The sequence below is a fragment of the Amblyomma maculatum genome, chromosome 1, assembly GCF_055883805.1.
Source record: "Amblyomma maculatum isolate TAMU_Amacu chromosome 1, ASM5588380v1, whole genome shotgun sequence".
In the NCBI taxonomy this organism is placed as follows: Eukaryota; Metazoa; Arthropoda; class Arachnida; order Ixodida; family Ixodidae; genus Amblyomma; species Amblyomma maculatum.
Window position 1 is genome coordinate 11,611,655 of NC_139344.1, and position 26,639 is coordinate 11,638,293.

The window sequence follows — 26,639 nt, forward strand, 5'->3', positions numbered from 1 at the left end:
ACGATAAATGCGAAACCTGCGGAGAAAGGAGTAGTCTGGATCATATAATCTGGCAATGCCTTGATTCCCCTGGCGCCAAGGAAAACATAAATAGTAGAGAAGCCTGGGAACTGCTATTGCGGGGCGAGTCCCCCGCCAACCAGCAGCAAGCTATCCGCCTGGCGGCTGAAGCCGCGAAGAAACACTGTCGCTTCGCCTGTCTTTAGTCGCGGAGGCCCCGGCCTCCGTCCCATAGGCCTGCGTGCCGGGGGCGAAAGTAGGGGGCCTCCTAAATCGGTGGAAAAATAAAGTTCTCAACAACAACAACATAAATCGGGCCCTGGCTCATGCTGTCAGCCATACGAGTCAGAATCAGCCTGCTAGGACCCTGGCATTCACGTTACCCCTAAAGGCCACTGAGGTGCATTCATACGGCTCGGTTAAAGCGGGGCTTTATATGTGGGCTGAGGAAGAAGAAAAAGAGAAGAAGAACGTTCGGTCCCCAGCAGCTGATGCTTTCGCTCGATATTTGGTTCAGCAGCGTTGAACTCTTGTAATTTTTTTGCTGGTGATGCCCAGGATTATCAAGTTGTGCTGCCGCAATTGCCAACAGGTGCGTGCGTTTTAAATACCGTCTTTCTTCACAGTGATTTGAAAGCCAGGCCTTTTCGCGTGGAAGACTTTCGCGACACGCTGGTCCGTCTCGGAATGCTCCCTGAGGTGCTGGCTTTGGGGACGTTCCAGATGAACCACGTGTGGGCGGTCACCTTTAACAGCCCAGAAGCGACAAAGAAACTTCTGGAAGCTAGCGATGTTTAAGTGAAAGGAAAACGGTGCCTTGTCATCGATCCGGCTAACCAGGATGTACGGCTGAAGCTCTACTGGGTGCTACACAACGTCCCTGACGAAGATATTGGTGTGGCACTATCCCCATACGGCAAAGTAACTGACCTGTCTCGGGAGTGCTGGCGCGTTCAGGGTATGACAGACAAAGGTTCCTCTACCCGCACTGTAGGCCTCAAGCTAAATCCCGGTGTGTCACTCAAGGACTTGCCTCACCAAATACGCATTTCTGGAAGTACGACACTACTAGTCGCACCGGGGTGCCCGCCGTTATGTCTGAGATGTAATAGCCGGGGGCACACCAGGAGGGAGTGTAAAGTGCCTTGCTGTGCTATGTGCAAGCGATACGGCCATGAAGAAACTATGTGCTCTAGGTCGTATGCCGATGTAGGAGGTATCAGTGCAAGCAACGAAGTCCAGGTAGAACATCTCATGGACTAAGTAGGCGCAGAAGAAGCAACTGGTAGAGCGAGCGTGCAACCTACTACAGACAAGGATGCCGTATTTACTACTGAAACAGAAGGACCAGTTAACGCGCAAACAAAGAATATATCGGACGCTTCTCCTGCGACGAAAAACTCTGCGGACGAGAAGAGTGGGAATAGGAGCGAAGCTACTTGTGCATCGCCTAGGAAAGCACAGGAAAGTGAAGACGTCGTGATGTCAACCATGCCTACAGCAACGAAACGACTTCACGCTGACAGTAGCAATGTACGATGTGCACGGCAAAGGAAACGAAGCCAACGAGGAGCCACCAGTGAAAGCTCCGCCCAACCGAAGGCCGTCCTTGAGAAGAGCACCCAAAATCCCCCCCCCCCCCCCCCGAGCCGAGGCCCGAGCGGAAACCGTCGGTGATGCCCCCGACGTGATCCCTAGCCAAGTGACTGTTGGATTCGCCAACGAGGGTACGATGGCTAAGGCAGGGACAGCTTCTCGCGGCGATTTGAAAAACGCCGTGTCTAAGAACTGTAGGCTGCAAAAGACTGTTCAAGGGAGAGACAATGAGATTTCGATCGGGGGTTCCACAATCTAAGGTAACACCATGCGGTTCGGGAGCTCCATGAGAAAAAAAATGGCAGTGAACATATAGAAACAAGTTTGCATGTGACCACGCTGAATGTGCGCGGCTTGTCCACTCGGAGAAGGCAATATCAACTAAGTCGGCTTTTCATGGAAAACATTAACCTCGACGTCATTGCTATTCAAGAGGCAAAAGTTGAAAGTAAGTAAGCAACAAACCGCATGGTGGAACCTTTCACAGCACATTATAACGTGTGCATTTCTCACGCTATTGGCACAGCGGGTGGTTGTGCCCTTTTTGTTAAGAAGTCCGTGGAAGCAACCATTGAAAGTGTTTATACTTGTAGCAGTGGCCGTCTAATAGTGTGTGACTTTATACTGCAAAGTAACAAGTTTAGAGTCATTTGTTTATACGCTCCAAATAAGGACGGTGAACGCAAAATATTTTTCGAGTCAGTTCAGCGCCACCTTAACACGGATGAAATGATCATCATAATGATCGGTGATTTTAATTTTGTGTGTACCGATCCTAAGATCGAACTAGGCAGGCGCCTGTTCGAGATACGAGTTCATTGCTTTTGAACGAGTTGGCTGACGACCGCGGACTAGAAGATGTAGGGTTATTTATGTCGAATCCAACATCACAACGGTTTACCCATCACCAGCAAGGCAGCCTTGCCAGAATAGATCGAATTTGTGTATCTGCAACAGTAGTACCTGTGTGAACCGATTATGGTGTTAAAAACGTTTCTTTCAGTGACCGCAGTTTGGTCATGGTGAGGCTGGGTCCGAGAAAACCGCCCAAATTCAGTTGGGATTTGTGGAAATTCAATGTACAGATTCTTGATGAATCATTTGTTAAAAAAATTCAAAAAAAAATTGGCGACTTGCTTGTTCGTAGGCAGGAAAGCTACAGTGAGGCATAGGAACTGTTCAAGCAAGAGGCGAAAATGATTGCGATCGAAAGAGCCGGTGTAATGAGTGCATACTAAGTTGGTTTTTTATTTAAGCGCTGAAGCATCGTCGCCAGGCCGATTCAGTAAGGAAATCAAGGAAGTTAAGAGCGATTTAGAAATAATCGACGTAGACAAATACAGGGGAGCGGTAATCTGTGCGCGCGCAGAAACTCTGTACAGGGGTGGAACTCCAACAAAACGGGCCTTTTCAGACGAAAGAAGTTATGCTACGCGCAACGAAATAAGAGCGATAACGTTCGGGCACAATGTTGTGCGAGATAACCAGGCGATACAACGCGCTTTTGTGGATTATTACAGTGAATTGCTTTGTCGGGAGCAATAACTGGGAGGAAGGTTTGAAACGCAATTCTTAAGGCTCATGCCGCAAACAGAAGAGGAGATGAAAGCAAGTTTGGAAGCGCCAATTAGCGTTACAGATGTCGTGTGTGTAATAGACGAATTAAACTCAGGCAAAGCGCCGGGACCGGACGGGTTCGGCGCCGGGTTTTATAAAGCGTTTAACGACGAGTTCGCTATAGTCCTACACCACGTAATAGAAGAAGCATACAGCATAAAGCAATTGCCCCCGTCATTTAGGCACAGTCATATGGTGCTGTTTCCCAAATCGGACGACCCTACTACGCTGTTGTCAGTACGAGCATACCGGCCGATAACGCTTGCAAATACAGATTATAAGATCTCTGCAAAAATATTACGCAAAAGACTCCAACGCATAATACAGAGGTTGGTAGGGACACACCAAACGTGTGGTATCAGGGGGCGTTCTATTCAAACAAACATCCACGTGACTAGAACTATCCTAGAGTGTTTTGATGCATACTGTGAGGGGGTAGCAATGATACAGTTAGATTTAGAGAAAGCGTTCGATAAAGTCGCTCACAAAATCCTGTTCAGTATCTTGCAACATGTGAACGTCGGGAAGGTACTAATAGAAGGAATTAAACTATGCTATACTAACATGTTCACCAGGATTGTAGTCAATAATGCATTAACCATTCCATTTCAAGTAAAATCATCTGTTAAGCAAGGGTGTCCCTTGTCGCCTTTACTCTTTGCCTTGTTTTTGGAGTCCTTTTGTTTAAGCATTAAAACCAACAATGCTATCATCGGTTATCGATTTTTTTCAAGTGAAGTTAAGCTTTCAGCATACGCGGACGACATAGCTGTTTTCTGCGCTGATGAGACCAGTATCACTAACGCGGTAAGCGCAGCAACAAAGTTCTGCAGGATGACGGGAAGCAGCATTAACTCGGAAACATCTATAGGAATCTGGCATAGGGAATGGGGCCCCACGCGAGTGCGTTTTAAAAACATGAAATGGTCATGCTCACCAACGAAGTATCTCGGTGTGCCCCTACAACACTATAAAGACACCTCGGAATATTGGAAACAGGAAGCAGAGCAGCTCAAAGAAAAGACCGCGAAGTTTGGTGGGCGGGACCTATTCATCTTCGCGAGGTCAACAGTTTGGAACCTGTTTCTCGTAGCGAAAATTTGGTATGTTCTGCAAGTTATGTGTGCTTCGAGAGGGAGCATACAAAAACTACATAGGGTGTTCGTAGTATATATATGGAGGTCGACATGGGAGCGCCCAAGCCGCACTAACCTTTTTCGTACAGTAAAAGGTGGCGGACTGGGTTTAGCGCACTTGTACTTGAAACAATTGGTTTCGAGGTTTCTGTTCTTGCGAGACCAAGGGGATGCTTTTTTAAGGACTGTGATTCAAACTCGATTGTGTGATCATGTGCCATCTTTTGTTGTGTCTTCAACTCGAGTTAAGGGATCAAGTGTGCGCGTTTTTTTTGATGCATACTGTGAGGGGGTAGCAATGATACAGTTAGATTTAGAGAAAGCGTTCGATAAAGTCGCTCACAAAATCCTGTTCAGTATCTTGCAACATGTGAACGTCGGGAAGGTACTAATAGAAGGAATTAAACTATGCTATACTAACATGTTCACCAGGATTGTAGTCAATAATGCATTAACCATTCCATTTCAAGTAAAATCATCTGTTAAGCAAGGGTGTCCCGAGAGGTTATTGGGTCCTTCCAATTTCTCCAAGCACAATTTTCAGTAGACTACCTGGGTGACGTAACCCGAAGGATGTTGTACAATGTTGTTGTTGATGTATGCATGCCACAGCCAATGTATCGCTTGATGTATCCAAAAGGTAAAGGTAAATATGTATTGAAGAGAGTAAAGCGGATGCCAGTTCGACCTTCGGTAAAAAGCTTCTTTTTTCAAGTACACACTGCAACTCTACCAGTGAAACCGTGGCTCGAGCAGAAAGGTATTTTTGTTCCGTGGACAGTAAACTGTTTGCATTGTAGAAGACCAGAGACAATTGATCATATTTTTCTTGAGTCTTCTGATGCTGTTCTCCTGTGGGCCATACTACAACGCACTTTAAAAAAGGACTTACCACTAACACCATATGGCATCCGCCTTCTCCCTACATCAAACGATGGAGGGCTGCCGCATGATATGATAATGGTACTATGCATGCACGGCATATGGCGCACTCGGATGGCGGTACATCACGCAGATCTAAACCCCAGGCCCGCCAGAGAGTACTTTATGGAAAGTTTACTGTACATTCGTGATGTAAATCGAGCACAGACCCACCAGAATGGTTGCCGGTGTTAGATAACCTTGTTAACTTGAAGCGTTTTTAAACACATGTGCTAGCCAAAGGTTGGCAAGCGCTTTTAAATGCGATTGTGTGTATATGTAAACATGTATTGTATGGGCTGCAGATCAGGCAATACAGAAAAAAAAAAGGTTCCGTAGTGTAGTGGTCATCACGTTCGCTTTACACGCGAAAGCTCCCCGGTTCGAACCCGGGCGGAACCACTTTGCTAATTTTTTTTCCTTACACAATTTTCTATATATTAAAGGGCTCACACTTGAACTAACGGCCGCTACGTTATCCGGTTCCGTAGTGTATGGTATTTATTACATGCTTTTAAATTCACCGTAGAGCTATATACATTATTTACAGAGTAATCAGCCTGTAGGCGAAAAGTCCAATTGAAACATGCAACACAACACCACACAACTAGAATACGACTTAGCAGAACTTCACTAAAACGGTGGCAAGGGAAGACAACACATCAGCAATGGCAGCCAGTCCCGTTGATAGTCACTATCTTCGTGTCTCTAAGCTGGTGTACCATCTGGCCGAAATGAGTAGCGGGGGAGACTAGAGGCTCAGCATTCCGATCAAACATAAGCGTTTTCCATAGGCTGTGCAGTCCAAGGAGGAAAATCATGTCAAAGGGTTCGTGGTCATGTTCGGTGGTTATCAAGTAACGCACACTGTGGGAATTCAAAATAAAGTCTTTCTTGAATGTTCTTTGCAGAACATCCCAAAAGAATATTGCATCTATGCAGGCAATAAAACAGTGTTCGATGGTTTCAGGTGTATCACATAACCGACAATTAACAGAAGAAACGAAGATATTTTTTTTCTGAAGCCACACTTTAACAGGCAAATCCTCGGCATGAAGTTTAAACTGGTCATCATGTTCGCTTTACACGCAAAAAGGTTCCCGGTTGGAACCCGGGCGGAACCACTTTGCTATTTTTTTTTTTCCTTACACAATCTTCTATATATTAAAGGGCTCACACTTGAACTAACGGCCGCTGCGTTATCCGGTTCCGTAGTGTATGGTATTTATTACATGCTTTTAAATTCACCGTAGAGCTATATACATTATTTACAGAGTAATCAGCCTGTAGGCGAAAAGTCCAATTGAAACATACAACACAACACAACACAACTAGAATACGACTTAGCAGAACTTCACTAAAACGGTGGCAAGGGAAGACAACACATCAACAATGGCAGCCAGTCCCGTTGATAGTCACTATCTTCGTGTCTCTAAGCTGGTGTACCATCTGGCCGAAAGGAGTAGCGGGGGAGACTAGAGGCTCAGCATTCCGATCAAACATACGCGTTTTCCATAGGCTGTGCAGTCCAAGGAGGAAAATCATGTCAAAGGGTTCGTGGTCATGTTCGGTGGTTATCAAGTAACGCACACTGTGGGAATTCAAAATAAAGTCTTTCTTGAATGTTCTTTGCAGAACATCCCAAAAGAATATTGCATCTTTGCAGGCAATAAAACAGTGTTCAATGGTTTCAGGTGTATCACATAACCGACAATTAACAGAAGAAACGAAGATATTTTTTTTCTGAAGCCACACTTTAACAGGCAAATCCTTGGCATGAAGTTTAAACTGGTCATCATGTTCGCTTTACACGCAAAAAGGTTCCCGGTTCGAACCCGGGCGGAACCACTTTGCTAATTTGTTTTTTCCTTACACAATCTTCTATATATTAAAGGGCTGACACTTGAACTAACGGCCGTTACGTTATCCGGTTCCATAGTGTAGTGGTCATCACGTTCGCTTTACACGCGAAAGGTCCCCGGTTCGAACCCGGGCGGAACCACATTGCTGTTTTTTTTCCTTACACAATCTTCTATATATTATAGGGCTGACACTTGAACTAACGGCCGTTATGTTATCCGGTTCCGTAGTGTAGTGGTCATCACGTTCGCTTTACACGCGAAAGGTCCCCGGTTCGAACCCGGGCGGAACCACATTGCTATTTTTTTTTTCCTTTCACAATCTTCTATATATTAAAGTGCTGACACTTGAACTAACGGCCGTTACGTTATCCGGTTCCGTAGTGTAGTGGTCATCATTCTACTTCCGGATACCGTAGTGAACGGTGGCAGAATCATGTGCTCCAGCGGAGCGGCGATAGCGGCCATTTCCAGCCGCGGAAACAGGCTTGAGGACATGGATGATAGCGAATATCAGATTATTCTGCCAACTTTGCCCACCGGACGCGTTGTTTTTAACACGCTTTTTTTGCACGGCGATGTGCGAGTCAGGCCATACAGGGTCGAGGATTTCCGCGACGCCCTTGCCAACGCTGGTGCGCTCCCCGACGTTGTGGCGTTGGGGGCGTATCAGATCAACCATGTTTGGGCGGTCACGTTAAGCAGCACAGAAGCAACGAAGAAACTGGCGGCTTTCAAGGAGCTCGAAGTTAAGGGACGCCGTTGCCTCATTATCGATCCCGAGGACCAACAGGTGAAGCTGCGACTTCACTGGATGTTGTACGGTGTGGCAGACGACGACATACGGACGGCTTTTGCGGCTTTTGGGAAGGTGACCGAGGTGACCCGGGAGAGGTGGAGAGTTCAAGGCGTCAGGGAGAAGGGGTCCACCACGAGGACTGTGCTCCTGAAATTGAAACCCGGGATTAAGGTCGATGACTTACCTCACCAGCTGCGAGTGGCCGGAGAGCTGGCCCTTGTCGTGGTGCCTGGGCGAGCGATGCAGTGCCTGCGCTGCCGTGGTACCGGTCACGTTCGACGAGAATGTAAGGTGCCGCGTTGTCCAAAGTGTAGACGCTACGGTCATGACGAGGCAGCCTGTGTGCTTTCGTACGCTTCGGCAGCGGGACATGGAACTGCGGAACGGTCGGCGGAGCTCACCATGGACGTGGTCGAGGCGGAGGAGGCGGCGAAGGGTGCCGGAGAGGTGCGAACGCAGACACGGGAGACGGATTCGTCGGTGGACTCGGCAGAAAGCGGCAATGCTGCGAGGGATGTTGGGAGAGCGGACTCTGCACCTCAGCTCCCTAGCAATGAGGAAGGCCCGTCACTTGAGCCTTCAAACGGCATGGAACAGGATAATGGGGAGGAGCACTCAGACACCAGCGGTGTTCGTAAGCCAGGCGTCCCAGCCCCAGCCAAGCGATCCCACACACAGTCCGAACCCGAAGGTATCCAGGCGTCAGCCCCCAGCGTCGACGAGCCACCAGCAAAAACGGGGCAATCCCGGCGGTCCACGCTACGTCCGCGGCCAAACATTTCATCAGAGAGACGGGTAGCGGATAAAGTGCCCCCGCTGCCGGGTCAGCCGCTCGCACCGGACGGGGATGGATCAAACGACGGCGTCTAGCAACGCGCTAGACGGGAAAGGTAAGCACCATGCTTTCGGTCTCTTCACCCTTGATGAAAATGGCGCCCGAAACCACCTTAAGAGTAGCCACGTTAAATGTCAGGGGATTGGCAGGCAAAAAGAAGCAGAGCCAGATGCATCGGCTCTTAATTGACCACGATATTGACGTGCTTGCCGTGCAAGAAACTAAGGTTGACGGGGAGGAAGAGACCGGGAGCATGGTGCGACGTTTCACGGCTAGATTTTACGCCATTGTTAGCCACGCAGTTGGGACATCGGCCGGGTGTGTATTGTTTGTCAAAAAGCTGCCTGGTCTGGTTGTAAAGGGCTACTCCTCATGCTCTTCTGGACGGTGTGTAGTGGCTGATTGTGTATACAGCGGTGTTGAGTGGCGCATTATTTGTGTGTACGCTCCTAACTGTGTGGAGGACAGAACAGTGTTTTTCGAGAATGTTATGCTGCAGTCAAGTACGGAAAGGCAGGTAGTATTGCTGGGCGATTTTAACTGTGTACTGAATGCTCGAGACAAAACCAGCACACGCGGATTCAGAGACAAGAGCACTGAAATGTTATGCCAGTTAACAAGCGAATGGAATATGGAGGATGTGGCTGATTGCTTGGAAGGACCGCGTGCCGTTCAGTACACGCACTTCCAAGGTTCTAGCCACGCGCGTCTGGACAGAATTTACGCGTCGCTGGATTTGATTCCTTCATGCAATGAATACCGAGTTGTGCCTATGACATTCACGGATCACTGTTTGGTGCAATGCTTATTCGGCACCAAAAAACGAAGCAATGCATTTAGCTGGGAGTTATGGAAATTTAACAATAAATTGCTTAATGATGATGCCTTTAGACGCGTGGTATTGAATGAATTGATTAAAGTGAGGCCAGGGACTTTGCTCGAAATCTGGAAACAGTGGGAGTTGTGCAAGGAACAGATTAAAATTAAAGCCATTGACAGATCAAGTTGCCTGGTGTACGAGAAGAAAATTACAGAAACCCAGCTTAAGGCTTTGCTTGCAAAACTACACGAACAGGAATGTAAGGCACCCGGCAGATGGATAGAGGATATTCGAAAAATAAAAGAACAGATTAACTTGATAGAAGAAGACAGATACCAAGGAGCGTTAGTGCGTGCAAGAGCGGAAAAATTGGCCATGGATGAGACGCCGACAAAAAGATCGTTGGGAATAGAAAAAGCAAATGCAAGGCGAAATCACGTGGCAGAGGTAGATTGGGCAGGACGCACAGAAACCGATAACGAAGGAATCGCGAAAGCTTTCCGGGAGTATTATGAAGATCTATTTTCTTCCCGAGAGGTTTATTTGGACCGTTTTAAAGAATCCTTTCTTGACGTGATGCCAAAAATTGACGAGGAACAAAAAGAAACACTGGAGCGGCCAATAAGCGAAAAAGAAGTGCAGCAGGCAATAGAAAATTTAAACCCAGGGAAATCACCCGGGCCTGATGGCCTGAGTGCGGCTTTTTATAAAGCGTTCAAGGAACAGCTATCTCCTTTGTTGTGTGCCTTATTTAATGAAGCGTATGAACTGAAGGCACTGCCTGCGTCTTTCGGATCGTCGCACACAGTACTTATTCCGAAAACTGACCAACCAGATAAGCTTAGGCAGTTGTCGTCTTACAGGCCCATTGCTCTGACAAACGTTGATTACAAGATTTATATGAAGGTGCTTGCTGGCAGACTACAAACGGTTATATGCGAACTAGTGGGCCCTCACCAAACGTGCGGTATCAAAGGGCGATCTATCTTTCAGAACATTCACAAAGCGAGAAGTGTGCTCGAATGCTGCGATGCAACTCATGCATGTGTTGCGTTACTGCAGTTGGACTTGGAGAAAGCTTTTGATTGTGTGGCGCATACTATTCTGTTCAGTATATTAGACTATGTTAATGTCGGCTCTGTTATTCGAGAGGGAGTGGCCTTGGCGTACCGTAACTGCACTACGAGATTAATTGTCAATAAGTCACTGGGGGCCCCCATCAACGTACGACGTTCAGTGCGCCAAGGTTGCCCCCTCAGCCCTCTTTTGTTCGGCATTTATATTGAAAGTTTGTGTTTAAGCATCCTACAAAACAATGACATTGATGGTTTTCGACTGCAGGAGTCAGAAGTCAAATTGCTGGCTTACGCAGATGACGTGGCGGTATTTTGTGTGAATAAAGAGAGTATAAAGAGGACAGTGGATGTGGTAAAACATTTTAGCAAAGTCACAGGGAGTAAAGTTAACTGGGGTAAGTGCCTGGGATTTTGGCACGGAGAATGGCAGCTGACCCCCGACACTTTCGCTAATGTATCGTGGGTTACAACGCCTGCAAAGTACTTGGGTGTGCCCTTGAAATTTTACAAGGAAAGCGAGCCATACTGGCTAGAGCAGGTCAAAGAAACCCGTGAAAAAGCGGAGAAATGGAAAAGCGCTCAGTTATCAATATTTGCAAGAGCCGCAGTTTGCAACCTGTTTTTAATTAGTAAGCTATGGTATGTTATGCAAGTGTTGCATTGCTCCCGTGTAAATGTGCAAAAATTGCATCGAGTTTTTGCGGTGTTTGTTTGGGCCTCGAGTTGGGAGAGGTGCAGTCGGACAAATTTGTTCCGGCAGGTGAAGCATGGGGGGCTTGGTCTGGGTCATTTGTTTGTGCGACAGATTGTCAACAGGTTTATGTTTTTTAGGGATGCCAGCGATCCATTCCTGCGCACAGTGTGTCAACAAAGACTTGGTCGAGCTTTGCCTGATTTCGTAGTTTATACTCAAAGTATGTCGGGTTCTCTTTTTGGATTCTTTAGGGAAATTGTTTTGAGCGCAAAATTCTTAAGCGCACGGTTTTCGAAAGAGTATTTAAGTAATGTTAACAGGAGAACATTATACAAGGATGTTTGTGAAGTGGTCTTCCCGGTGCCCTTGTACCGAGCATTATACTATGGAGGCACCGGAAGTAATGTATTAAAACGCGTAAAGAAAATGCAAGTTGCTCCGGGAGCTAAAACGTTTTTCTTTATGCTACATACCGGTACTCTGAGTGTAAAATCATTTATGGAGGAAAAGGGTATGTTCCTACCGTGGGGGGCCCAATGTCTCATCTGCAAACAGCCAGAGACAATAGATCACGTGTTTTTGCATTGCTGGGAGGGGGTATATTTGTGGGATGTTCTGCAAAGGACAATAAAAAAACAGTTGCCACTTGATTCCCATGGCATTAGGTATTTGCCATTGGATAACCACGATGATATGCCGTTAGACCAGGTTATGTTAATGTGCCTCCACAGTATATGGCGCGCACGAATGGCTGGTTATCACTGCGATCCAGATGCACGGCCAGCCCGCATGTATTTCCGTGAAAGTGTGCAGCGATGGCTCGACGTGCTTAAATTGCAACCATGTGCTCCTGAGTGGCTGTCAAAGCTGGAACCTTTGACGGTGCTCAAGGAATTTTAACATGACAATGCCTGCCCCTCAGTGGGTGTTAGGCAACGCTAACTACCTTAGTGTACATATATTATTCCTTTGTTCATGATGTTTTGAGTTCCAATGCAGTGTATTTGTGTCAAAGCCAGGCAATAAAGAAAAAAAAAAAAAAAAAAAAAAAAAAAAAAAAAGTAGTGTAGTGGTCATCACGTTCGCTTTACACGCGAAAGGTCCCCGGTTCGAACCCGGGCGGAACCACTTTGCTAATTTTTTTTTCCTTACCCAATATTCTATATATTAAAGGGCTGACACTTGGACTAACGGCCGCTGCGTTATCCGGTTCCACTTGGCGCAAATACAAATGCGCCAAACCAACTCCTCCAGAGCGGACGCGATGACACAAGCTGTTTCGGCGGGTGCGCTCCCCACACAAACATGGCGAACACACGGTGCAATCTCTGCGCATTCACACGAGAACAATGCAGTACTTGTAACACGTACCATATCTTGGTAACAAGAAATAAATTACAAATCGTAGCACGTGCAAGCATAGACCAACCGAATCCTTTTAGTCTGTCAGCCTTCTCGCGTACTTCTAAAACCTGCTGGTTCCGATATGACTCACTGTCTCGGTAGTTTTCCAGTTTCATTCCTAAATACTTCACTGGGGTTGTTACCCAAGGCATGTTCACGAAATTCGCAGGGGTTGAATGCCACTCTCTATGCCAGAAACCCAGACACCTATTCCAGTTCACAGCACTACCACTCACAGAACAAAACTCCTTCACCAATTTGACAACAGTGCGAATGCTTTCGTAGTCGGTACAGAAGACGACAATGTCATCGGCATACGCGAGTATGCGGACCTCTGCTGCATGCAAGCGAAAACCTCGGATACTGCTGCTGTCGATAATGCTCAGACAAAATGGTTCAATGTACAAGCAGAAAACCAACGGCGACAGGGGGCAGCCTTGACGTACAGAGCGTTGCACTTGGATGCGCTCACCCACCTACTTATTTACTATCAGGCGCGTCGTGCACCTTCTGTACGCCATTGCGACTCCTTTGCAAATAACTGAACCCACATGTGCATGCTCTAAAATTGATAACAAGACATCATGCGGCACCTTGTCGAAGGTTTTCTCTAGGTCAAGCTGGAGCATGGCAATGCTCTCATGCAAGGCGTCGCAACACTCCAGCACAGACCGTGCCTTGTGGATATTAGTATATATGGTTCGGTCTTTAATGCCGCAGGTCTGACGCGGTCCTACTAATTCTTCCATTACAGTTCTTCCTCTTCTTCCATTCCTTTTAGCTAGAATTTTCATGATGATCTTATAATCTGTGTTCGTCAGATTTTTTTTTCCTTACACAATCTTTTATATAACAAAGGGCTGACACTTGAAGTAACGGCCGCTGTGTTATCCGGTTCCGTAGTGTAGTGGTCACCAGGGGTGATTCTGCTTCCGGCCACGCTAGTGAACGGACGCAGGATGCAAGGCTCCGCCGGAGCGTCTACAGCGGCCATGTCTGACCACGGAAAAGAGGTTTTTGCATCTGACAAGGAATACCAGGTTATCCTGCCAAGTCTGCCAACCGGGCGAGTTGTTTTGAATTCTATTTTTCCACACGCTGACATAAGGGCCCGCCCATACAGGGTGGAAGACTTTCGCGACGCGCTAGCCGGAATGTCGCTGCTCCCAGACATTATCGCTCTGGGGCGTATCGAATGAGCCATGTATGGGCGGTAACTTTCAAGGATGCGGAAGGTGCGAAGAAGATTTTGAGTGCGGGCGAGCTGAAGGTTCAAGAGCATCGGTGCCTTGTTATTGACCCGGTGAACCAATGCGTGCGTATGAAATTACACTGGCTTCTTCATGGCGTGACTGATCGACGAGGACGTGAGGCTAGCTTTTGCGCCATACGGGACAGTCAGTGATGTCACGAGAGAGCGGTGGCGCGTTCAAGGTGTCGCCGATAAAGGCTCGACTATAAGGTTGGTGTCCCTCAAGCTCAAGCCAGGGATGAAGCTTGACGACCTTCCGCGCCAAGTCATTGTTGCAGGTTAGTTGGCACTTGTGGTTGTATCGGGGTGACCGCCACTCTGCCTCCAGTGCCATTCTACAGGTCACACCCGACGACAGTGTAAAGTACCACATTGCGGTGCTTGCCGAAGGTATGCACACGAACAGAACAAATGGACCCGCACATATGCCAGCGCTGAAGGCCCCGTGAGCAGAATGGATAGGTCCGATCTGCTCATGGACGAGGTTGAATCTGAAGAAGCAGCAAAAAATGTAACTGATGTGGACGAAACACTCAGCTGCTTCAGGATCTGAGCAAAAGACGACCCCTGAAATGGGTAATTCAACCGAGACTCATCAGACGGTAGTTTCTGCCGACGAAACAACCTCAAAAGACGGAAAGGACAGGCCACTTGCTGAACATTCATCACACGAGATGCACCAGCAAGGTGAAACCATGGACGTCATGGAAGATGCAACCGGTAGTCTAGGGGGAAAGCGTCCACGGGATGCAACAAGCGACGCATCGGGGACGCCAGGAAACAGCATTGGAGATCAACCGCCACCAAAAGCGGCTTCGACCAGATGGCCGAGTTTTAAGCCGAGCCCCAACATCCCGCCTGATACACGGTCGGCGGGAAAACCGCCACTGTAACTATTGTGAACCTGTGCATTGGTGCTGGCTGCGTTGCAAAGTGCAGAGGGGACTTTGTGAGGACAGTTTCTAGCTACTGTTTGGTGCAACTATGTGTCTGTATCACGAAGAGCATATGCAACTAAGTTCAGTAAGTGGTTTTTTTGTTTTTTTCACCAGCAAATGCCGTCACCGTATACGTTCAAGTATTCAAACTTAATCATGGATCCTAGCAATAAGATACTGCTACGTATTGCCACATTAAACGTAAGAGGACTGGGAGCAAGAAAAAGACAGTACCAGATTAAAAGACTTCTCTTGGAAAAGGAACTTGACCTAATAGCCGTTCAAGAAACAAAGATCGAAAGTGTTTACGGATCGTATGGTGGCGCCCTTTCAGACCCGCTACAATGTATGTTTGCCACGCTCTTGGTACATCAGGGGGTTGCGTTCTTTTTATTCTCAACGATATAACAGTTGTCCCTGAATCTGTCGTCACTTGTGAAAATGGGCGTTTTCTTATTGTAGACTTTTTCTTCCTTACGTGCAACTGGCGAGCAGTTTGTGTTTATGCGCCAAACGTTGAGGCTGACCGCGCAGTGTTTTTTGATATTCATAATCTTTATCAGTATCTTTCATGTGACAAGAAAGTAATCCTGTTAGGAGACTTTAACTGAGTCAGTAGTGCTGCTGATCGCTTAAAAACGCTGCCTGTTAGGGACAAGAGTGCGTTAGCGCTTAGTCAGATTGTACAAGAATGCAGTTTGAAAGATGTGGGGGCAGCTCTAACAGATGGTATGCGGCCACTATTTACGCGTTTTCAGAATGAAAGTCATGCAAGACTTGACAGAATATATGTTTCTGTCGAGCTTTGACCGCTGTGTACCAAATATGAGGTCGTACCTGTACAGTTTAGTGACCATTGCCTAGTAATTGCAACTGTCTGAACAAGGAAGGAAAAACCGAAATTTAGCTGGGATCTATGGAAGCAGAATGACAAGCTTTTAGAGGACGAAGAATTTATTAACTACGTAGATAAACAAAATAAAAGATATAATTCAGGCTAATACGGCAAACGCTGTTGCCGAATGGGATGAATTCAAGCAGCGCGTAAAAATAAAAGCTATTGAAAAAAGCTGCATCAATAAGTTCAATCACAACATGGAAGAAAAGCAATTACATGAACGTCTTGAATTTCTTTTGGGCATTGAAAGCGACAAGCCAGGAAGCTGTTCGAAGAAAATGAGAGAGGTAAAGAACCACTTGCAACAGACTGACACGAACAAGTACAAAGCGGCGGTGATAAGAGCACGAGCTGAGAAGCTGTGGGCAGGCGAAATGCAACAAAACGCACCTTATCGGACGAGAAAAGGTAGGCGTGCCAAAAAGAAATTAAACAGATACGATACCAAGGCGAGGTAATTTCATACAGTAAAATCATAGAGCAAGCTTTTGTTGAATATTTCAGCGAGTTGTTAGGCCATAAAAGAATGTTCAAGACGGGTTTGAAAAAGATTTTTTACCACTTATGCCATCGCTTGATGATGAGACAAAAGCGCGACTTGAAGAAGTAATTAGTGTTAGCAAAATTGAAAGCGCAATCGATGGTTTACAATCTGGTAAAGCCCCTGGACCGGATGGGTTAACTGCAAATTTTTACAAGGCGTTTAGAACATCAGTGGCCCTTCTGTTACGCCGTGTGATCTTGGAAGCGTATGAAAATCAAAGAGTGTCACTGTCCTTTGGCGCTTCCCATATTACCCTGATACCCAAAACTGATTATCCCGAGCAGCGGTTGCTGGTGGGGTCGTACCGCCCAATTGGCCTCACCAACACAGACTACGAAATCTACACTAAAGTTTTAGAAAACCGACTACAAACCGTAATAAAGCTTTTGGTAGGCCCACACCAAACTTGTGGCATCAAAGGCCGCACAAAAGCTACAAATATTCATGTTGCCCGTAATGTTCTGGAATGTGGCGATGCTTGCGAAAGCCGTATTGCTATGCTGCAACTCGATTTAGCAAGAGCTTTTGACCGCTTATCTCACGCGGTTTTACTTAGTATCCTTGAGCACACCAACGTCGGTCGAGTCATACGGTCGAGGCGTTAAGATGTCATACGCATGTTGCACGACACGTGTGATTGTAAATGGTAATCTTGCTGAAAGCGTGCCAGTGCGCTCGTCGGTAAGACAGGGCTGCCCGCTATCGCCCCTGCTATTTGGAATCTACCTCGAACCAATGTGTTTAGCCTTGCTTCACAGCGATAAGGTGATCGGTTTTAAGCTTTACGACGCTCATGTTAAGGTCCTAGCTTATGCGGATGATATTGCCGTCTTTTGTTCAAATAAAGACAGCGCTCAGGAATATTGCAAACAGACAGGCTGCCAAATTAATTGGGAAAAAAGCTCAGGCTTTTGGCAAGGGCAATGGGACAATAAACCCGATTATTTCGCTTTCATGAAGTGGGCGGAATTACCTACAAAGTACCTTGGCGTGCCGCTTTGCTGTTATCGTGACACTGAGCGACAGTGGGCAGAGCAAACCAACCGAGTACGGGAAAAAGCTGAAGGATGGCAAGGAAAGGATTTATCTATGTTCGCGCGGGCTAGCATCTGTAATTTTTCTTGCTTTCTAAAATATGGTACATCATCAGTGTCTTACCTATGTCACGGGTCCATGTACAGAAAGCGCATCGCATTTTTTCTGTGTTTATTTGGTCCTCTACATGGGAAAGAATAAGCCGCACAAATTTGTTTCGGCCTGTTAGATACGGAGGCCTTGGTCTCGTTCATTTGTTTTTACGCCAGATAGTATCTCGGTTTCTAATAATAATAATAATAATTGGTTCACAGGAAGGGAAAGGCACAGTATCTGTCACACTCGTGTCTGTGGACACCTGAACCGCGCCATAAGGAAAGAGAGGAAGGTGGGAGTGAAAGTGGAAAGAGAGAAAGAGGAGCCGTAGTGGAGGGCTACGAAGTAATTTCGACCACCTGGGGATCTTTAACGTGCGCTGACATCGCACAGCACACGGACGCCTCTTCGTTTCGCCTCCATCAAAACGCAGCCGCCGAGGTCGGGTTCGAACCCGGGAATTCCGGACAGTAGTCGGTCGTCTTACCACTGTACCACCCCGGCGGGGCCATCTCGGTTTCTATATATTCAAGACCAGCAAGACCCGTTTTTGCGAACTGTTTTACAAATAATGTGCAATATGCTACCACAATTCATTGTGACGTCATATTTAGATCTCTGTACCGCCATCTCTGGTTACTTACGTGAAGTTGTTCTTGCATTTAGAATGCTGAGTGTCCGATTTTCAATGGAATATCTTTCTACAGTTTCAAGGCGCAAACTGTATACAGACCTTATTGACATTATGCTACCTGTGCCTGTATACCGTTCAGCATACTATGGAGGCCCAGGACGGGACGTCTTGGAGAGTAAAGAGGATGCCAGTTAAGCCTACGACAAAGTCGTTTTTCTTAAATTACATACCGGGACGCTTCCAGTCAAATTTTGGCTGAAAAAAAAAAAGGAATATTTGTCCCAGGGACAACCAATTGCCTGCTCTGCAAGAAAACCGAAACTGTTGAGCATGTCTTTATTGACTGCTGGGACACGATATTTCATTGGGATGTTCTTCAAAGAACAATAAAAAAGGAACTTCCAATAGATCCCTACGGTATACGCTTCCTGCCAGTTGAAAATAAACTCCATACGATATGATAATGCTCCTTAGCCTCCATAGTATTGGAAGACTAGAATGAAAGTGCGTCATGCGGACGTCAATACGCGACCTGTTAGAGAAAATTTCGTCGAGAGGGTGGCGTATATCAGAGACATGTACAAAAGCCAACCTGATTCACCGGAATGGGTAAATATACTTGACCAGTTGGTTGGCATCAAACAATGTTTAATCACATGTGTCAGCCGAAGGATTGGCGACACTTTTATTATTGATTTTGTGTTTTGTACTTGTCATAAGCCTGGTAATAAAAAAAATAAGTTCCGGTTCCGTAGTGTAGTGGTCATCACGTTCGCTTTACACGCGAAAGGTCCCCGGTTCGAACCCGGGCGGAACCACTTTGCTAATTTTTTTTCCTTACACAATCTTCTATATATTAAATGGCTAGCTCACACTTGATCTAACGGCTGCTGCGTTATCTGGTTCCGTAGTGTAGTGGTAGGGATTGCACTTCCAGCCGCCACAGCGTACGGACGTGTAATGACGGGCTCCGCAGGAGCGGTTTCAGCGGCCATGTCTGGCCGCGGTAACAGGGCTATGGAACAGGATAATGACTACCAGATTGTTCTGCCAAGTTGTGTTAAACACAGTGTTTTGCACTCAGATATCAGGGCCCGCCCGTACCGGGTCAAAGATTTCCGGTACGCGTTGGCTCAGCACTTGCTGCTCCCTGACATCATCGCCATGGGGTCGTATCGCATGAGCCACGTCTGGGCCATCACCCTGAAAGACGCGGATGTTGTGAAGAAGATTGCAGGGGTGGCTAAGTTGTGTGTGAAGCAACGTCGCTGCCTTGTTATTGATCGGCGAACCAGGATGTGAGGCTGAAGCTCCACTGGTTGCTTCACAACATTCTGGATGAAGATGTGCGTGTGGCCTTCGCACGGTATGGAAAGGTTTCCGAAGTGGCTAGGGAGCGCTGTCGCGTGCAAAGGGTTCGACTACGAGGATTGTCACCTTAAAGCTGAAAGCTGGGGTCAAACTGGACGACTTGCCGCACCAGCTGAACGTCGGTGGTGAGTTGGCGCTCGTCGTAGTACCTGGAAGGCCTCCGTTATGTCTCCGGTGTCGAAGTACTGGCCACATTCGCCGATAGTGTAAGGTTCCGCGTTGTGGTGCATGCCGTCGTTTTGGCCACGAAGAAGGGCAATGTTCTCGCAGCTACGCGAGCATCGCTGGTCCTGGGAACAGCGAAGATTCTTCCGAGCATCTGATGGATGAGGCGGATGCGGAAGAGACAGCTAAAACAACCGGGCAACCGGCAAGGAATGATGGTCTTGTGTTGACACCTTTGACAAAGCGGAGGACGTCCACGGCCACTGCGGCAGCGGATTCTGCACCAGTGGAGAATGGTTCTCAACTGGACGCAAGTAACAGCGTGGCGGACGCCAGAGAACCTGTGCTCGAAAGCCAAGGCAGCGCGGAGTCTCTCAAATCAGATGTTATGGACTTCAACGAAGGAGTAAGCGGCCTACCCGTTGGGAAGCGGCCCCATGATGAGAGCGTCGGTGAGCATCTGCAGCCTGGTGGTGGCAGTGACGAGCCGCCATCGAAAACACCTGGGGTTCGACGTTCGACGTTGAAGCCTCGGCCGAACGTTTCGTCCGAGACGCGGCAGGCGGGGAAACAGCCTCCGTAGTTCAGACGTGACCTGATGCATGTGAGGGCAGGTTGTGCGTCAGCCGTCATAGCCTGTTTTTGGCTGTGGCTCTTTGCTTGTTTTTATGGAAGGTAGCAAGTGCGGTGTTCAGGCACGCCTCAGTACGCCTTCAGACATCCCGTTGGAAGGTCGGATACGAGCGCGTACGCTTCGGAACCTCGGACAAGCAGAGCCACAAGGACGATTGAGGTAGGCACCACATTGATCGGTCGCCTTTTTCCCTAGACGCACGGCAATTAAGCTGGATGTCCCATTACGTGTAGCAACCTTGAATGTTAGAGGGCTTGGAGTCCGAAGGCGGCAATGCCAGTTGAATCGCCTGCTGCTAGATAATGAAATAGACTTATTAGCCGTGCAAGAGTCGAAGATAGAATCTCAGGACCATGCAGACAACATGGTGTCTGTTTTCTATGCAAACTTTGATGTGTGTGTTTGTCACTTTGTGGGGGCATCAGGCGGATGCCTTCTTTTCATTCGCAATACTTTGGGTATAAGCGTACACTGTGTATTTGCATGCGAAAGTGGCCGACTCTTGGTTGTTCACTTTTCGTTCTCAAATTTATTTTGGCGTGCTGTTTGTACGCACGCCCGCATTGTTGAAAGTGATCGTCAAAACTTCTTTTATTCAGTCGAGCCCTACTTTAAATGTGACAAAATTTTGCTTGTATTGGGCGATTTTAACTGTGTGTGTGCTGCTACTAATGGAGTGAAGATTAGATCAGTGAAATACAAAAGCGCTGAACTGTTGAATGTATTTGTGCATGAGTATTGCTTGGAATACATTGGAAATGTGTTTTCTTCTGGATCCCGTCCGGAATACACGAACTTTCAACGCGATAGTCATGCGAGACTAGATAGACTGTATGTATCTATTGATCTCGTTACAATTTGTACCGACTATAATGTGAAACCTATTTCGTTTAGTGATCATTGCCTCGTTAGTGCGACTTTTGGAATGAATGTTAAGAAATCTGTTTTCAACTGGCATCTATGGAAACTGAACGAGAAAAATTTGGAGGATGAAGAGTTTAAGGCAATCACGAACAATTTGGAAGCTTTGCTTAACGGGCTGAAGAAAGCCATGCAAATAAATGGGAAAGATTTAAAGAGCAGGTGAAGTTAAAAGCAATAAAGAGGAGCAGTGTTATTCGATACAAACAGAAAAGGAACTTCATGGACAACTTGAGTGCCTGTTGTGCATGGAAAGCTGCGCGGCAGGGAAGTTCACTAAGCAAATAAGAGATGTGAAATCTTGTTTAGTAAGAATCGACGCTGAGAAGTACAGAGCCGCGCAGTTATACGCGCAAGAAGCGATAAACTGTGGGCTGGCGAGGCGCCGACAAAAGGAGCGCTATCAGATGAAAAAAGGTACGCTTGCCAGAAGGAAATCAGGCAAATATGACATGAAGAGCAGATTACGAATGATGCTAAAGATATAAAGTGTGCAATTACGAAACATTTTGATGAGCTTCTAAGTAATACGCGCGAACATAGTGAAGGGTTTCCAGTAGAATTTTTACGGCTAATGCCAACGCTCGAAAATCGTGTGAAAGGGAGCCTTGAAATGCCGAATACAATGCAAGAGATCGAAAAGGCCATAGATGACCTCGCATGTGGGAAAGCCCCTGGACCAGATGAGCTGAGCGCCTCCTTTTACAAAGCATTTAAAAACTGTTTCCCGCCTTATGTTGAAAGTGATAACAGAAGCCTACGAACGCAAACAAGTGCCATTATCATTTACTACGTCACACATCGTACTTATTCCGAAAAGTGATGATCCAGAGAAACGCCTGTTGAAGTCCTATAGGCCCATAAGTCAGACATATGTCGATTACAAAATCTTTATGAAGGTTTTAGCGAAAAGATTGCAGAGTGTAATAGCCAATTTAGTCGGACCGCACCAAACGTGGGGCATAAGAGGTGCCACAAATATACATGTGGCACGAACCGTACTGGAATGTGTAGACACGCTTGGAAGTCAGGTTGCCATGATTCAGCTGGATTTGGAAAAATCGTTCGATCGCGTATCGCACGACATCCTTTTATCTAATCTAGAGCATTGTAACCTGGGCTCGGTAATTGTGGAAGGAGTCAAAATGGCGTACGCAAACTGCTCGACGCGTATTATAGTGAATGGCGATCTCACTGACAGTCTCGCAGTGCGTTCTTCGGTGAGGCAAGGATGCCCACTCTCTCCTCTGCTTTTTGCAGCCTATCTCGAGCCATTATGCTTGGCCATTCTCAATAATGAATGTATCTCGGGTTTCAAGCTGCAGTCTGCACAGGTGAAGTTACTTGCATACGCGGATGACATTGAAGTATTTTGTACAAACAGCGAGAACATTTGGGAAGTGGTTAACGTTGTCGAAAAGTTTTGTGACCAGACTGGATGTCGGGTTAACTGGGAAAAAAGCTCCGGATTTTGGCACGGCTTATGGGATGCTGAACCGGCTTCTTTCTCCCGATTGCAATGGACTTCCTTGCCAACTCAGTATCTGGGTGTGCCCCTACAATGTTATCGCGATCCGAGCCTACACTGGAAGGAAGAAACAAATAGACTGCGAGAGAAAGCGGAAGCATGGCAAGGAAGACAATGTCAATCTTTTCACGCGCTTTCATCTGCAACGTGTTTTTGATTTCAAAGATATGGTATGTTATGAATGTTCTATGTGCGTCACGAACTGCTATTCGAAAAATTCACCGTGTGTTTGAGGTTTTTCTTTGGACGTCGACCTGGGAAAAGACGAAGCGAACGAATTTATTTATTTCTTTAAAAAGCGAAGGAGTCGGATTGATTCATTTGTTTCTGCGCCAAGTGGTATCGCGCTTTGTTTTTCTTCGCGACCAAAATGACACCTTCTAAAGAACAGTCATACAATTGCGGCTGCAAAGGCTGTTACCCGGATTTGTTGTCTCCTCATGTGAAAACATGTGTGGTGCTGTCACAGGATATTTGCGCGAGGTAGTTCTCATTTACAAGTTTTAGAAATTCGTTTTCCCCTGAATATTTGTACAGTGTTGGCAAGAAAAAGCTGTATAAGGACCTAGTTGAAATCATGCTGCCGGCACCTTTGTATCGGGAGCCTTACCGTGGAGGCCCAGGGCAGGATATTTTAAAACGAGTGAAGAGGATGCCAGTTAAACCGGCCGCCAAAACATTCTTTTTTAGGTTGCACTCTAACACTCTACCCGTCAAAACCTAGATTCACAAAAAAGGAATCTATGTCCCTTGGACGACAAACTGACAGCGTTGCAAGAAGCCAGAGACAATCGAACACATTCTTAGACTGCTGGGATGCAGTATTTCATTGGGACGTGCGACAAGGAACAATTAAAAAAGAACTGCCACTAAACCCTTATGGCATCCGGGTTTTACCAGTGGAGAACGAAGACGTACCCTATGATTTAATAGTGCTTCTAGACCTCCACAGCTTGTGGAAAACACGAATGCAAGACATGAAGATATTATCATTCGCAGTGTGCGTGAAAATTTGGTCGAAAGTGCTGTTTATCTATGGGAATGTATCTGCGCGCTCCCTGTCCCACCACAGTGGGCAGAAGTTCTGGATGACTTGTTAAAATTGAAGAAATTTTAACCTCACACGCGTCTGCTCAAGGGCAGCTGAAGTGTTTTATTAAGTGTGACCATTTGTTGCTCATGTATACTTCGGAAATAAAGAAAAAAAATTCCGTAGAGTAGGGGTCATCACGTTCGCTTTACACGCGAAAGGTCCCCGGTTCGAACCCGGGCGGAACCACTTTGCTAAAATTTTTACTTTACACAATCTTCTATATATTAAAGGGTACAGCGTTCCAATAAGGGTACAGCGTTCGGTACGTAAGGGCTGCCCCCTTAGCCCGCTGCTGTTTTGTATATATATAGAAACTCTTTGTTTGGAAATAATCGGAAAGGAATCAATTCATGGCTTTTAAGTGCAAGCAACGGAAGTCAAGCTGCTTGCATATGCAGACGATGTAGCAGTGTTCTGCGTTGATGATCGTAGTGTGTGCGAGACGATTGAAGTCACAAAACATTTTAGCGCTGTAACGGGAAGTATGATAAACTGACAAAAATGTTTGGGGTTCTGGCACGGAGAATGGCCATCTACCTCAGACACTTTGCCAATGTGCCATGGGGGACTACTCCCGTTAAGTACCTCGGCGTTCCACTAGAATTTTATAAGGATTCTGAGCCCTAGTGAGCAAGTGAAAGGAATGCGAGAGTAGGCGGAAAAATGTAAAAGTGCCCATTTGTCTATTTTTTCGCGAGGTACTGTGTGTAATCAGTTTTTCGTGAGCAAGGTGTGGTATGTGTTGCAAGCATTGCATTGCTCTCGGTTGAATGTACAGAAGCTGCATCGTGTTTTTGCTGCTTTTATTTGGGCCTCAGGTGGGAAGAGATGTAGCCGCTCTTATTTATTTCGGTGTGTCAAAGCAGGCGGACTCGGACTTGGCCATTTGTTTTTGCGTCAAATTGTTAATAGATTTTTGTTTTTCCGAGCCGTAAAAGATCCTTTTCTGCTCACCATGTGTCAAGTATGGCTCGGGAGTGCGGTGACAGATTTGGTTGTTTCCGCGCAACGAGTGAACCGAAGAATTTCAGGTTACTATCTCTTACACACTGCCAGTGCTATTCAATAAATTAAACAAAGAAATGTTTGACCCTTTCTAGCATTCAAATACTGTTATTAAGAAAATTTTTCTGACCTCAACTCTTGTTGAGGTTCATTTCTAAACAAGTTTGTGTGATGACGCTGCATATATTTTTGTGTAGGTACTTTTTGCTTCTTTTTGAAGGTGTGTTATCTTCTTTTGTGCTATAATGTACAGCCCAGAATTTATTGCCGCTTGTCTGATGCAATGCCAATGTAAAAAAAGGGGGCAGGACCTCTGTCAAGCTTCCGAGCTTTTAGTTCTGTCTCCTTCTCTAATATAGAGAAAATAAAAGGCTGATTGATTGATTGATTGATTGATTGATTGATTGATTGATTGATTGATTGATTGATTGATTGATTGATTGATTGTATTAAGTGCGAGCTTTCCCACTTTTGTTCTCGAAAGAGTATTTAACCAATGTGAACAGAAAAACTTGTATAAGGAGTTATGTGAGACTGTTTTCCCGGAACCAATGTACAGAGCCATATACAAAGGAGGCCAAGGAAGAAACGTTTTAAAACGTGTCAGGAAGATGCTTGTGCCACCGGGGGTGAAAACATTTTTTTTTCAAGCTGCACACAGGCACCTTCAGTGTAAAATCTTTTTAACAGGCAAAGGGCATGCTACTTCCATGGGGATTACACTGCCTTATATGTAAGGAACCGGAAACGATTGATCATGTTTTCTTGCATTGTTGGGAGGGGGTATATTTCTGGGAACTGCGCAGCGGTGGCGTAGCGGTAGAATATCCGCCTCGCATGCAAGAGGACCGGGGTTCAAATCCCAGTGGCGCGCAATTCTCCACCGGATTAAAAAAAAAAAAAAAACTCCGCGTGTCGATGGAATTGCATAAACAGGTTTGGGGTGCGACCTGATGCCGGTGAACACCTCCGGCAACGCACTGCCTCACCAGGACAGGAGTTGGCCACCCTGGTGCAGTAATTGGCCGCAACCTCTTATCATAAGCTCCACAAAACCCCGGCCCTCAGTCACCAGCGGCTGCGGAACAACTGACCACGGCGGCGGTCAGACCTGTGACGCAGCAGGGGGTGCTAAGAAAGCCTGGCACCGCTGGACAGGCCGCCATTGGAAACTGACCCTGGCAACGTTTAATGCTAGAACCCTAGCTAGTGAAGATAGTTTAGCAGTGCTCTTACAGGAACTAGAAGGTATGAAATGTGATGTCATAGGGCTTAGTGAGGTTAGGAGGCCGAATGAGGCATATACTGTACTGAAGGATGGGCATGTACTGTGTTATCGAGGTTTACCGGAGAGGCTAGAACTAGGAGTAGGTTTCCTTGTTAGTAAGTATATAGCGGGTAATATCGATGAATTCTATAGTATTAATGAGAGGGTGGCAGACACCGTAATTAGGCTTAATAAGCGGTATAAACTGAAGGTTGTACAGGCCTATGCACCTACATGTAGTTATGATGACCAGGAAGTTGAAAGCCTCTACGAAGATGTAGAATCGGCAATGCGAAAAGTAAAGACGCAGTATACTGTACTAATGGGCGACTTCAATGCCAAGGTAGGGAAAATGCAGGCAGGAGACAAGGCAGTAGGTGACTATGGCATTGGTTCTAGGAATAGCAGGGGGGGAGTTACTAGTTGAGTTTCCAGAGCGCAATAACTTACGAATCATGAATACCTTCTTCAGCAAACGGAAGAACCGGAAATGGACATGGA

The 26,639-nt window shown here is 46.5% G+C and overlaps 1 protein-coding gene and 4 non-coding genes across 5 annotated transcripts in view; all 5 read left to right on the forward strand.

Moving 5' to 3' along the window:
• Nucleotides 1–26,639, forward strand: part of LOC146201660 (nose resistant to fluoxetine protein 6-like) — a 76,356-nt gene that overhangs the window by 16,725 nt on the left and 32,992 nt on the right. The window lies entirely within an intron of this gene.
• On the forward strand, nt 5,600–5,672 carry TRNAV-UAC (transfer RNA valine (anticodon UAC)). Its single transcript has one exon. It is a non-coding gene; the product is annotated as a tRNA-Val (tRNA).
• TRNAV-UAC (transfer RNA valine (anticodon UAC)) lies at nt 7,200–7,272 on the forward strand. Its single transcript has one exon. It is a non-coding gene; the product is annotated as a tRNA-Val (tRNA).
• Nucleotides 7,351–7,423, forward strand: TRNAV-UAC (transfer RNA valine (anticodon UAC)). Its single transcript has one exon. It is a non-coding gene; the product is annotated as a tRNA-Val (tRNA).
• TRNAV-UAC (transfer RNA valine (anticodon UAC)) lies at nt 18,900–18,972 on the forward strand. Its single transcript has one exon. It is a non-coding gene; the product is annotated as a tRNA-Val (tRNA).